This window comes from Galeopterus variegatus, unplaced genomic scaffold, assembly GCF_000696425.1.
Source record: "Galeopterus variegatus unplaced genomic scaffold, G_variegatus-3.0.2 Scaffold2495, whole genome shotgun sequence".
Lineage (NCBI taxonomy): Eukaryota > Metazoa > Chordata > Mammalia > Dermoptera > Cynocephalidae > Galeopterus > Galeopterus variegatus.
The window spans coordinates 432,475-446,942 of record NW_007728606.1 but is presented as its reverse complement, the minus strand read 5'-3'; the positions used below and the strand labels follow the sequence as shown (position 1 = coordinate 446,942).

General features: G+C 50.0%; 1 protein-coding gene across 1 annotated transcript in view; it reads left to right on the top strand.

The window, feature by feature from the left end:
* INPP5D (inositol polyphosphate-5-phosphatase, 145kDa) overlaps positions 1 to 14,468 on the top strand; it is a 117,346-nt gene that overhangs the window by 36,658 nt on the left and 66,220 nt on the right. The window lies entirely within an intron of this gene.

The following is a 14,468-nucleotide window of genomic DNA, read 5'->3' as shown; positions in this document are numbered from 1 at the left end:
TTGGAGGTGGCCACGCTGTGCTCCAGCCTCACAGTGTATTTGCCATCAGTGGAAGCTCCGTGGTCTTTTTTGCATGTGCTCCCACTAAGCCAGACTCAGAACTTCAGACTGTTTCTTCCAATGCTTCTCATTGCTAGATCCCACCCATCAGATCTTTGAGGTCTGCTGCATCCTGGTGCCGTCGCCAGCTTACTTGAGATGCCTCCCATCCTGGTGATAGCCACACATTGGTCAGCCACCTCCTGGATCCTAATCTGAGTCGCTGATGTACGTGAGAGGTAGAACCTGATGGCACTAGAAACCTGTCCGGCCTGATGTTGGTGGGCTCTCACCCTGGCCCAGAGTTCTCCATTTTTGTTCTCAACAAAAAACCATGGATGAATGCCACAAAATGCTTTACTGAAACCTATGTATATTAGATTAAAGGTCACAGACTGGTGGCCCTTATGTTGGACTTAATGTTGTTTGTTGGACACACATTCTTAAAAATTATGAACCAGTTAAAAGCATTTTTTAAATTCAGAAATTTTTACATAATAATCTGGGTTTTCATCTGTCCTTGACCAATTTGAAGGTCTGAGAATCTTAGACCTGTATTACTCCAAGGTGGTACAGCTGGAGCTCAGTGGAAGCTTCTCCCTTTCAATGGAGCATTTCTTCTTTGATGTGCCACAGTCCCCACCCCTCCCTACTGCCTAACTCATTTACGTCACCTGCCTGGCCTCCGTAGGCAACTGAACTGTGATCTCTATCAGATACAACAAACTTTCTAATTTAGGAGGCTAGCAAACATACATTGGCCTTCCACTACCTAAATAAAATAAGAAAAACAGGCTGACCTGACTTGATCTGTTCCCAGTGAACTCCTGCCCGTCCCTAGGCCACTGCATGCTTTGCCTCTTCTCACGAGCCATGCAGTTTAGTAATCTTATCTAGAACATTGCCTGTGATGGACATAAAGCTCCCGAAACTGTGAACTACAGAATAACCCACCTCCCTTGCTGTGAAACTGTAACTTCCTTGGCCTGCCCTCAGGCCTTGGCCCCTGAGCTCTCGCCGTGGTTGCGCTCTCTCCCCAGAGCTCTCTCCCTTCCCTGGCACGAGGCTTGGGATTTGTAGAAGCAGGTGTCATCGCAGCCCCCTTTTCTGTCTTGGGCTTTGGTCCCCTGATGAAGGGTGCCTTTATCAGTTCCTCAGAGCAGCAGGAGCCTCCCAATGGTGACTTTCAGTTCCTCTGTGAGCGTGATGTTTACCCCAAGCTGCCTGTCGACTCCTGTTTACCTAAACTGAGCCTCTTTCCCCCAGAGGTCTAGGGTGAGCCTTGCTGGGCAGCCATGGACCCTCCTTGATTGCTACAGCTTGCCAATCAGAACATTTTGTTGTCTTCCCTTTCCGGGGCCTCTTGGTTTTAGACAATTCCACCTACCCATCAAAGCAGGCTGGAAGCGTCCTGCTATGATCTGCGCCTTTGTTGTCTTTAAGAAGAAAAGTGTTTTTCCTTACTGAATGGTAATCTCCCTCAGCATTCCCCCTACTAATCATTAACCGTCTTGTGTCCACCGTATTTTTTTCCTGGTACAATGTTGCTTTCTAGAGTTGGGGCCACGCAGAAGGAAAGGCAAGTGTGTTCTGGAGGCCTGGCCTCTAGGAATTGAAGGGATGATTTTGCCAAAATGGCAAAAGTCTCTGGACCACATGCAGTGAAATATTTGACAGCCAGTTCTCCAGAGAAACAAACAAGGCCCTGATCTGTAGCGTTTGCCAATTTCTATGGTGTGAATACTCTCACCCCGGCTCCCACCACAGTGGCTCCTGAGCTTCCTGGGAAACTGGGTTTTGAGCCAGTTAAATCCAGCTCCAGGACCAAGGAGGTGTGTGTTGTAAACTCATATCTGCTAAGCCCTGCTGAGGTCTGCCTGCCTCTGGGACTGTAGCCGTCTTTCTTAGAGACTCCTGTAGCTTGTTGACAGTCAGACTAACAATCACTTCTGCTTTACTCAGAGCCCTTTTAATCCCTAAATCTTATTAGGTTATTTTAATTCAGTTTTACCTGTTCCTTTTTATCATTTTGGGAACAACATCGCTTCTACCTGCCTCTTCTACTTACCTGACTGGCAAACTTTCTGCTTCTCCAAGCTTCAATTTATTGATCTGAAAGTGGGAGTTGGTAATACATTAGCGTATTCAACACACAGCAGGTGCTCTGTGATGATAGTGGCTCTTACTGACTGAGAGCTGTGTCCCAGGCTCATTTAACCACTTGGCTGAGTAGGCCTTAGAATCTTCATTCATGGACAAGAAAATTGGCTTAGCCTGAGAGAGTTAAATACCACACTCCAGATCACACAAGAAGTTGGTGGTAGAGCTCAGAGTTGAATGTGCAGATGACATGGTGTTTTAAAAACTTAGTTGCAAACATTACAAAATACAAGATTTCATCTAAAAATCTGGACTTTTGATTTTTCTTGAAAAATTTGAAACTCTGGCAACTCTAGACCTACACTACCCCATGGGGCTATAACTGGACCTGAGTGGAAGATGCTCCCTGTACAGGGGTGTTCCTCCAGTGTGCCACAGTCCCCACCTCTCCCTATTGTCTCGCACCCTGCTTTGGATTTTGTGCTTTTCCACGTGGGCTGCATTGCTTTCTAACTTAATGTTATTTCCCCTTTCTCACTCTTTCCTCTCCACTGACCAAAGAAGAAACTGAGGCACAGAATATTTTGGTAGTTAATTCAGGTCAAATGAGAGAGGTTACAACAGAGCTAAGAACAATCTTCCACAACTAGGCAACATGATTGAAACCACAGTGCATTCTGGCTGTAAAGCAATGTCTTCACAACTGTTTTCATCCCTTCTAACCCCATATTGTACTTGAATAACCTTCCCTTGCATAGGCAACCATTTGAGTGGATATCTCTATTTGAATTTTTTTATAAAATATGTATTGTTTTGTGTGCATGCACTTTTAATTTACTGGAGTGATATTACAGCTCTCATTCGTTTTTCTACTTTTCTCAGCAAAGGATCTTTGTAAGATTCTTCCATGTTGCTACATGCACACCAAGTCCTTGCTCTGGCTGCTGTATAATACCCCGTGTATTCTGATTACACTTTACCTAGATGTTCCCTCCAAATCCCTGCTGCCACAAACAAACCTGTGATGATCTTCCACAGAGGTGGCCCAATGTGAGCCCTGGAGTTTATTCTCAGGAGTGAATTTACTAACTTGCGTCTGATTTTCTCTAGAACAGCTGCACGCGTCTACATTCCTGGGATTCTTTATACAACACAGATGTTGAGGGAGGGAGGGCTTTTCAATATACAATGTCCATGAGGAAATAAGATCCTTGTTTCTGGATGTGCATAGATGGAGTTCAAAGTAGGTTTGCCTCTTACCAGAGGTTCCAGAACACACAGGCAGAGAAATAGGAGAACGGCAACCTTTCAGATTCCAGAAACACAGAACTTATCAGCACCACACTCTCCCTAGGAACACAGAACTTAGAGTAAGGGACCCAAGACCTGGGTTAAGTCCTGGCTCTGCCACTCATGGGGCAAGTCACTTGGGTTGAGCATCAGTTTCATCATCTATGAAGTGGGAAAACTAACAGAAATTTAAGTAAGGTTATTTGGGTACTCAAAAAATACTCATCTTTGGGCTGGCCCGGTGGTGCACTGCTACAGTGCGCCGCTTGGGAGCGCAGTGGCGCTCCTGCCGAGGGGTTGGATCCCACATATAGACCGGTTCCCGCTCACTGGCTGAGTGAGGTGCGGGCGCAACACCGAGGGTTGCGATCCCATTGCCAGTCCCGGTCCAGTACGGGCGCGACACTGAGGGTTGCAATCCGTTGCCGGACACGAAAAAAGACCAAAAAAAAAAAACTAAAAAACTCATCTTTTCATTCATTCACTATCAGCACTGAAGGAAACACATGACACATTTAGTAACCTAAATGCTGGAGTTTCCAAGCACGCCCCGTCTCATTTAGGGAACGCTGTATTACCTCTAGTAGGCTCAGGGACTCACAGGGCCAGAGGTCCAGCTACCACGTAGGGTTTTGGATTGGTCTGTGCAAATGGAAAATGAGGTAGGCGGTGTGCTGAGCCCGTGGGGGTGGGGGAAGAAGAAGGAAGAACCAGCCCTCTAGTAGGCTCAGGGACTCACAGGGCCAGAGGTCCAGCTACCACGTAGGGTTTTGGATTGGTCTGTGCAAACGGAAAATGAGGTAGGCGGTGTGCTGAGCCCGTGGGGGTGGGGGAAGAAGAAGGAAGAACCAGAGAGCATTGTCATCCCCTGCCCCTTAACTCTGATCACGGTGACACCAACAGAGACCTCAGAGGATGCCGCTCAGGGCTGTCATTTCAGTACCACCCAGAGATGTCAATGTCCCGGTCCTCTGGCTGCAGCTCCTTTGATGTGAGGTGTTCAAAGCACTTATAAAGTGCTCAAGTCTTCGAGAGAGTGTGGGACTTACTCCCACAGCGCAGATGTTGGAGTGTGAACAGCAGAGATTTGGGGGCCTGATGATCTCAAGATCCCCATGGGGATCCCTGCTCGTGGGTGATAAAACCGAACGAGCCTAAGTGAATGCCCGTGTCTGAGCGTGACCTGGCACCTGGGGTTTCCCAGCCGAGGGGCAGCCAGCTGCTGTCTCTGTGGGGACGGGGGGTAGGGACCCCAGGCTGGGAAGCTGTGAGAAGTGGAGGGGTGGGAGATGGTGAGCCTGAGGAAGGGGCTGACAGTGGAAGGTTGTGCCAGTCCAGGCATGGTCTGAGAATCAGGGAGTGGGGTGGATTCAGACACATGTGCAGAGTGCTGGTGGCAGTGGGGACAGAGCCCAAGCCAAGCCATTCTGGAAAGTCTTCCCCAAACAAGGTGAGAGAAAAGCAGAGGAGCCCAGCGTCAGGAAGTGGGGGCTGGCTGGAACCAGGCAGATGGGAGGTGCCAGGACCCACCAGCCCTGGGCAGAAAGGGCCCGGGGCAGCCTGGTGCTCACTGGGGAGCTGGGAGGAGCGTGGTGTCTGGGGCAGGAGCAGTGGCATCCGCTGGCTGCAGCTCGTGGGGGATGCACAGGGTTGGCACTGTTCCCACCTCCGTCCTTTAGGCATCCTGCCTCCTGCCCAGAGCTGCCGCATTGCTCCCGCTGCGCGTAGGAGCCCGGCGTTGACTTTCACACTTTCCACGTCCTCAAATACGAGGTGGGTGGACCCTACCAGGGGGCAGGCCAGTGGAGACAGGACTATGCTCAGAGACAGCGAGTGCCAGCCTCCCCACCTCCTGAGTGCTGGTTTCACAGCCCCCAGCCACCCACCCACTGAGCGGTGACAGGTCTGACCGCCGGAGCATCTCTAACCACCTCGCTCACCCGGGCTGGCAGCTGCCTGTGTCTGGTGCCCTTCCTCCTCCAAGACCTGCTCCCCTCCAGCTAGAAAGTCCATGGACCCCCAGCCCCCAACTGCCATCCTCTTTCTCACCTTGAAATGTCCCCCTGGGCACTGCTGTTCTGACAACATCTCTGACCACCCAGGCAAGCTGCTCAACCTCTCCAAGACTCAGTTTCCTTCATCTGTAAGAGGCAGCTGCGGCACCCACTGGCAATATTAGATACGCTGTAAGTTAGATAATGTGCGTGGACACACCTGGCCCGCTCCTGCCCACACCTGGCCGTTACTCAGCGCCCACTTCTTCCTCCCACCTTCCCTCACTTTCTGCCCATTGGACATTCATTCTCTTGCAGTTTCTCCCATTTGGGGGGTGGGAAGAGCTAAAGAGTTTCCAGGAGATCCCTCAGAGGGACTCCTCCCCTGCCCCTGGCATAAGACACAGCAGGAAACTGGGTTCTTGCCACCACGAACCTGTACTCTGTCCCGAGTGTCTGACACATGTGACCCTTCACTCTTCCAAAGCAGGAACTGAAGAAAGGTAGAGAATAGCCCCCTCCCCTGGGCCTGGAGACCCCCGTTCCCCCTCACGTCCTTTGCTTCCTTCCAAGTGCCAGTCACAGCTCATAGCATTCCAAGCCTTGAGAATCCACAAAGCCCACACGCTCCCTGCAGCCTGGGTTCCAGAACTGGCCCCCTCGACATTTCTTAGGAATAGCTCTGAGCATCCTGAAAGAGCCCCTCGGTGCACCCCCTAGGCATAGAGCATCGGTCCTTCCTCCTCCTTCAGCTCCTGCTGTGTGGGTCTCCGGTGGGCAAGACCACTTGAAGACACTGACGCTGCCCCCACCTACCACGAGAATACCAAGGTCCCTGTCCCAGCCTAGGGCTCTGTGCCAGGTGCTAAAGCCGCCCATCCACTCGTGTGCCAAGTTCTGTGTGTCAGGCTCCACTTGTGCCGAGCCCCACAAAAGCTGCCCCCAGAGTCCGAGCCATCAGTCCTTCATCTGCTGCCTGTTTGCCCAGAAGCCAAATCAAGTCCATGGGTCCTGGGAGAGAACAGAAGCTAGGTCGATAATCTGCTCCCACTCCTCTGCCCTCTCCCCAGCCAGGCTGCCTCCTCTTCTTGGTCACAAGACAGTACCTGCCTTGCTCATCTACGGATGGGACCTCTGCGGCAGCGCCTTGCTTCTCCAGCCCCACCAGCGACATCTGCGCTGGTCGAGCAAGTGTGCCCTGCCCCTGGCCAACCCCAGCCCGCTGCACACACCACGGTGCTTGTCCTGCGGTGACTGCCACCACCTCACTCCCATCCACTCACGTTGCGTGACTCTGACTCTCTGCGATTGTCTCTTTTATTCTTGTTACATTAATATTATTACGATTATCTGAACATTGTAGGTGTTTCCCATGTATTTGTAGCTTTTGTACAGAGACCTCTAGAAGTACAGAGACTGAAAACGGTTTGTATGATGAAGAAAAAAATCTGACACTTTTAGACAAGATGCCTTTTAGCCCCCTCTTGTGTATACACGCGTGTGTGCACATGTGCATAGTAATTAATTGAGCTAGGTGACATAAGCTGGTTTTAAAGAACCTTTTTCATTGCAGTGCCTAGCTCAAAAAAGTGTTTACATGTAACCACCGTTCAGATTAAGACATAGACCATTTCCAGCCTGATTGTCCTTTTTAAAAAGCTTATTTTGAAAAGAAGTTGACTCGTAGAAAAATTTCCAGAATAGTACAAAGAATTCCTGTGTACCCTTCACTCATTTTCTCTGGATAGGGTTTTGGGACACTGATTTACCATTCTTTCTCTAATATTACTACTACTATTTTTATGAATTTTTGGAGAGTAAGTTGCTGACCATGCCCCATCATCCCTAAGTATTTCAATGTGTTTTTCCTAAATAAAATGGACTCTCCTATATTACCACAGTCAACCGTCAAAATCAGGAAATTAACATTGATAAAGTACTACCATCTAATCCTTAGACTCCATTCAAATGTCTCCGATAGACCTAATAGCAATATATAAATATAAAATTATATTATTATTTACATACTTATGCAAGTTATATATCATTATATATGCATATATATGATTTCCCCTTCTGGAACAAGGGTCAATCCCAAGTCACGTGTTGCATCTAATTGTCACATACTTTAGTGTCCTTCACCTGGGCACAGTTCCTTGTCTTTCCTCATCTTATGACCTTGGCATTTTTGAAGAGAACGGGCAAATAATTTGGTAGACTGTCCCTTGACCTGGGGTTTTCAGGTGTTTCCCGTGGCCAGGTCCGTGTTCTGCATTTTCGGCAGGAGCACGCAGAAGCGGTGCTGTGTCACTGGTGAACTTAATTAACTCTGTGCACTCGGTTTAGGTGGTGTCTGCCAGCCTTCCTTGTTGTAAAGTTACTATTTTCCTCTTTAAAATTAATAACTGTTTTGTGGGAAGATACTCTGAGCCTATCTAAACATCTCGTTCCACCTCAAAGTCTCACCACCTAGTTTTAGTGTTTTTTGATGATTCTTGTCTGAATCAATCATTACTGTGTTGGTTGCCAAATGGTGACTTTCTATCCTTCTTTTGACAGTTATTAATTGGCATTCTACTATGAAAAAGAGCTTTCTCTTCTCGTTTATTTATGTCAGCGTAGACTCATGAGTTCCTGTTTTAGTCAATGAGTTATAATTATTTTTATTATTCATTTTGATGTTCAAATAGTGCTAGATACTCCTTTCAACTGTCCTTTCAGTTGGTGCCTGGATCCTGTATCCTTTCGATAAGTCCCCATCATTTTTGAGCATTTTCTTATTTTCTGGGACAACAAATCTTCCACGCTCCCATTATACCTTCCTGTCCTTCTAGGGCTGCTAGAATCAGCCATTTCTCCAAGGATCCCTGGTTCTTTTTAGAAGAAAATGGTATTTAGCAGCCAAGATCTGAGCAGTAGGTGTGCTCATTGCTATTGGAGTGTTTTTTGTTTTGTTTTGTTTTTGGCAGAGGGCGAGTACAGGGATCTGAACCCTTGACCTTGAGGTCAGCGCCATGCTCTAACCAACTCAGCCAACTGGGGTGCTGTCGCTCCTACACCCTCTCAGCAGACAGAGCTGGGAAACACATGCACACTCACCCGTACACCTGTATTTACCTGCGTGTATTAAAAGCTCAAGTTCATGCTGGTACTTCCCATTCCAGTCCAACCCTGCAGAGTTCGTTTAGCCTCCCTCTTTTTCCATATTTGTAGCTTCTTTCTCCAACAGCGAGAAGTCTGGCTGTCATTCTTCTGCACATATTTAATGGTTTGCTTGTTTCCTGGGGTGTAACCAGTCTCCTCCTTTGCTGCCCCTGACCCAACCACCTCCTCGGCCCTGGCCGCCTGGGCTTCTGAGGCCCCAGCCAGTTTCTCACCCCAGCTGCATCCTCAGCCTCTCTGGCTCTGCATCCTCCTGCAACCTGAGCACCTCCTGGGCCCCAGCCCCAGAAGTCTGCCAGCCCTGGACACATCAAAGGAAGGGAAAGAAAGTGAACCAATACAAATTTTTTAAAAAAGAAGAGAGGAGCAGGGAAGGGAAGAGGAGGAGCTGGTTGTCTTCAAAGGAGGCACATTCTGGGGTCCACTCTAGGCCACATGGCTGAAGAGGGATGTCTGGGTCTGAAGCAGGCCCCAACAGCTCTCCCCAAACCTGGCCTCCCCACCCCCACCCTGGGTACCTTTCCCATCTGTTTTAGTTTGTTTTGTGTTGCTATAACAGAAATACCTGAGACTGGGTGATTTATAAAGAACAGAGGTTTATTTGGCTTATGATTCTGGGACAGCTGCATCTGGCATGGGCCTCAGGCTGCTTCTACTCATGGCGGAAAAGTGGCAGCAGCCGGCGGGTACAAGCAGATCACATGGCAAGAGAGGAAGCAAGAGAGAGAGAGAAGGTGCCAGGGTCTTTTTAAGCAACGAGCTCTCGCGGGAACTAATACAGTGAGAACTCACTCATTAATCTCCCCTCCCCCAGGGAGAGTATTAATCCACTCATGAGGCATCCGCCCCCATGACTCAATCAGTTTCCAACACTGCCACATTGGAGATCACATGAGTTTTGGAGGGGACAACACATCTAAACTCCATCACCATCTCACTAAACAGCACTGACAGCAACCAAGTGACTAAGGCCAGAGATGGGGGGTCCCCGGCTGCCTCTCACCAGCTGCCCCCTCCTTGGTGTGTTAGCAAGTCGTCTGGCTGGTCTAGTTCCAGCTCTGTCCTTGCCTCTCTCTCTCTGTGCTGTGCCTCCTTAATTCAAGCACTGGAGTGGGGTTGCCAGGACCCCCAGCTTCCACACCTGCCCCACACGAAAGCCAAAGCGACATTTTAAAAATGTGCATCTGATCCTGTCACATACTCACCAGCTTTTAAGTGCCTTTAGTGGCTCCAAATCACTCCTAGAAGAAAATCCAGACCCCACCAGGGCCCTGAAGGCTGTGGAGGCCCATGATCTGTGGAGGTCCCTCTTTCTCTCGCCTTTTTCACCCATGACGTGTGGTCTGTTATTCTCAGGTTGGGGGAGAGGAGATGGCAAAAGATTGAGAACGGTCCTGAGGGCAGATGGGAAACATAGGAAAGCATTTCGGGGGCTGGCAGAGACGCAGAAGGCAGAGGCAGGCCCAGGAGGAGGTGGGTCCCTCTTTAAGACAAAGAACAGCTGAGGTCCAGCCTGTTGAGGCTCAGGGCGTGTCTCCGGACATAGTCTTAGGCTAAGACTTTCAAACACCTACCAGGGGTAGGAGCGACAGGCCAGGAGACTCAAAGCACTGGACGGGCTAAATTTCACAAAGGGTAATTTTAACTTTAGCACTGTCTGCTGTGTCTAAATGGGGAACTGAAATAGGACTAGGCACAGAGGAGGTCCATTTTATGCAAAGAGATGAGTACATCTCTCAAAACAGTGGTGCGGCCTGTCATTAAGTTTCTAACCAGCCTCTCCTGCAAGGAGACTTGGGGGACTCTAAGGCTACACTAAGCAGGGCCCCTTTCCTCCAAAGACTTACGAGCTTGTTGGGGAGGATGGCACAGAGACTATAACACGAGGCACCGTGAGCTGTTGAATCTAAGCTGGGCTTGGTGGGGAGGGGTCTGCAGAGGTTTCCTGGAAACGATTTGTGCTGGAAGTCGCCTGGAACTTTCCATAGACCTGGAGATTTTAATGGGAGGCAGGAGAAGAGATAGGTATTTTGTTTCACGATCTGAACTAACCCTACCACATTTTCTCCTGTGTGACTTTTGGCTATGAACATATGTTCATGTCCGCTCTGTTGATCTGATAAACTCTGAAGAGAGGTCTGCTCTGTGCCTGAGACGTCATAAGTTAACAGGCCCAGTTACAGCAGGAAATACTTTTCTTGGCTTTTGCAAAATCAGGCTGTCTCTTATGTGCTCCAGTTACCTGCTAAAGAGAGAAGGAATTCATTCCTGGTAAGCAGGAGAGTTGCCACAGAGCAGAAATCCAGTGGTCTGTGGGCACCCCCCTTGTAGCGTCAGGAACAGTTTGGGGATCGTGTTCCCAGCACACGGCTAACATGGGCCTTCAGCGCTTCCTTCTCTATTTCAAAATGACTTTATAAATCTTTTCAGGAAGGTGGTTGCTGAAGAATGAGGAACAAAGTCTGGCAGCCTGGACCGTTAAGAATCCAGGGCAGCCCCCTTGTTGGTCAGAAACATGGCTGGTGCCACCTCCTGATCTGAGCCCGGACATTTCGTGCAGACACACAGGGGTCTGCTTTCCTGCTGCTTGCTTGGGCGCCTTCTCATCATGAACTTCATATGCTGAGCATCCTCTGTGTGCCCCCAGATCCACTCATTCCCCTGCTCCCTGGTTTCTGGTTGGGTTTGGCCAATGGGAGCCATAGCTAGATGACAGGAGGGTGACAGGTGGGTGAGGCTGGAGGATCTGCTGTCCCGACACCGTTCCTGTGAGGTCCCCGTGGGCCCTGCATTCCCCTGCTCCCTGGTTTCTGGTTGGGTTTGGCCAATGGGAGCCATAGCTAGATGACAGGAGGGTGACAGATGGGTGAGGCTGGAGGATCTGCTGTCCCGACACCGTTCCTGTGAGGTCCCCGTGGGCCCTGCCAGTCAACCTCTCTGGGTCCCAGCACCTGCCCCTTACCTGTGGTCTTCCATGGATGGAAACTGCTCCCCACCATTGCTAGCTCTGGGGTGCTGCACCACCTCTTACTGGTATCCCTGCACCCCATCCACTCAATTCTCCCCAAGCTCCCCAGTTTAATGTGACATCTGCTTCCTGCCAGGTCTCTGACTAATGCACATGGCACCCTCTTGTCTACATTTCATGTGTTAAAATTGTTAAAAAGGCATCACCTTTGGTAGTTGCACTCACAGGCAGGGGACAGGGGTGCTCCTCAGCTACCCACCCCCACCACTGTTTCTCTGCACCCTCAGACCCAGACCTGCAAAAGGTCTTCCCTGACCATCTCTCCTCCTGGCTCCAACTCTTGGCTGTCATCCTGACCTGAATGCAGCACATCCATCTAGCCACTAATCACTTACCAAATGGCCAGACCCTGCGCCGTACAATCCAGGACACAGCAGAAGCAAGCTGACCTACCTGGCTCCTCTGGATATGGCCTTGATCTGCTGTGGACAGGAGCCTGTGCCTGCAGGACCTCGCTGCTCCTGCTGTCTTGTGGTCAAGACACTGTTCCCTGGAAGCCCCTCCTCCCAACTCCTGGCTTTGACTTGGTGGGGTTTGTGAGGTCACCCCAGTGTTGCTGCCCTTTCAAGAGCCCCACCCCCTCACTGGCCATACTGCCTGGCCCTCCTGGTCTTCTGCCTGGATGTGGGGCCAGCCTGAGAATGAGGTGCCGTGGTGGGCTGCTCCCCTCTGCGCTGTACATATTGGGGCTCCCACCTACCTGTCCAGGCCACGTTCCTCACCCCGCCCCAGTATGGACTAGCTAGCAGCTTCTATAATCACTGCCTTGGCACGCTGACCCTTTCTCTTCCTCTTCCTGTTCTAGAATGTGCTTTGAAAATACATTGTCAATGGAGTCTGTTAGCCCTGTCAAATCTTAGTGCCAAGATCAAAGATGTAGGAGGACACCCTCTCTGGGCAATTCCTCCAAGAAGACCCTAGCTCTGGCCTAGTTAGGGGCCCTGTCTTCACTGTTTCCTCTGCGTCCATGTGCCGCCTGTGGGGACAGGCTGCTTCCTGCTGGCCCCGTGTGCAAAGTGAGTCTTCCCTTCAGGTGAGATCTGCCACCTGTGGATCTGCTTCCTGCAGAAGGGCCCGATGGGCTTCCTGGGTGCTTTCCCATCGTGAGCGGTGGGGGAGCTAAAGGCCTCCCTCCCCAGCAGGGACTATCAGTGGCCAGCACTAGCTTGCCGCCCATTACTGGGACAGGCTGCTCCACTGTCCTTGACGTTTGGACTCCAATCTGCATTCCCAACCTTCCTGGGAACCTGCGCCACCTGGGCAGCCAGCTGCTGTGGCCTGCCAGTCCCTGGACCCCTGGCCTCTGTGAATGGTCCAAGCACAAGCAGTGTCCTGGCAAGTTTGCCTCCCCGACAGCATTCAGCACCTGCCGCTGGCTTCTAGCTGCTCCCGCCTCACTGGATCCACAGGGATTTCTTTTAGATTGTCCTGTTCCTCTGCCAGCTTAGTACACACCGTATTTCATTCACTCTAAGATGCTTACTTTTTTGACCATGTGCTCGCTCAAACAGCTCTCCTTAGACATCCTCCAGATGAGAATCCGTTCCCAGATTCACACAAGTGGCTCCATTTTTACCTTCTTTTATATTTTCATATCCCCTTTCCATATGCCTAGTGGCTTGTCACCCATTAGCTGTAAGTTCTTTGACAGGATGACACTTATCATGACTGCTTTAACTGAATCTAGCTCATAGATCTTGTATTGCGTCACATTATTTTGCTTATTCTGCTGACTTTTGGTTTTGAACCTATTCAAGTTACTTTTTAGAGTGCCCGGCTACTGCTGCTGAGATATTTCTGATTTGACAATGCTTGAAAGAGATTGCTTAACATGGGGCTTTGTGAAAACAAGGGAATTTATTGAAAAGAATTTATAAGGCCTTTTGTTAAACTCTATAAATTTACTAAATAGTTAAAGCCACACACACAAACACACATGCACACCCATGCACACACATGTGTGCAGTACATATGCACACACAAATAGGCCTGGAGAGACGAGGACAGACAGACAGAGGCAGGGAGAGACAGAGACAGGGAGAGACAGAGACAGGAAGAGACAGAGAGCACCTGAGTGGACAGCCCTGAGTCAGAGGCGAATGAGACAGGTGTATTCTCATTGGAGGCAGTGTCCTCACTACAGCTTGGAGTTAACCACCCAGAAACAAGGGCTCAGAGACAGGTCTGAGTCCCAGTCCTGTTCCCAGATGTCTGAGTCTGTCCCAGTCTGGGTGATTCTGCCTCATCCTCTGCCCCGATCCCACTCGCCTGTAATCCTGACGACCTTCAGAAAGAAGGCAGCTCGCAACCCCCAAGGAAGCAGTTGGACCCCTGACCTCCAACTCCAAAGATGGCACCTTTCCAACTAATTTTAAAATTGCCTGACAGTCATTGACGTGATGGTTGTTCTGATGACAGAGGTGAATGACAGGCACTTAGTGGCTGGGGCCGGAGGGCTATGCTCCTTCGAGGCCAGGGAAGTCCCACCCAGAGGGGGCCCTCTTTGGTGCCCATTCCCTCACCCGCCACCAGTCTGATTCCTCGCTCCTGTCTAGCTACCCCTGAGGGTGGGGCCTTGGAGAGGGGTGGGGGAGGCTGGCTGCTCAGGAACCACCTGGAACTTCCTGCTGGAGCCACAGGACTTAGAGGAAGGGGACCCAGCCCTAGGGCATTTGAACAGCTAGCAGCATTACCCCCAGGCTCCTAGCAACAGAGATATAAACTAGGGAACATTTTTGTGCTGCCTAGACCATTTTCTGAGTGTTGATAAAACAGAATTATAACAAATGAAAAAATAAAAGCAAAGCAATTGCTAGAATAGGTTTCTCCTGTGTTTACAAATAAATGATCTTTAT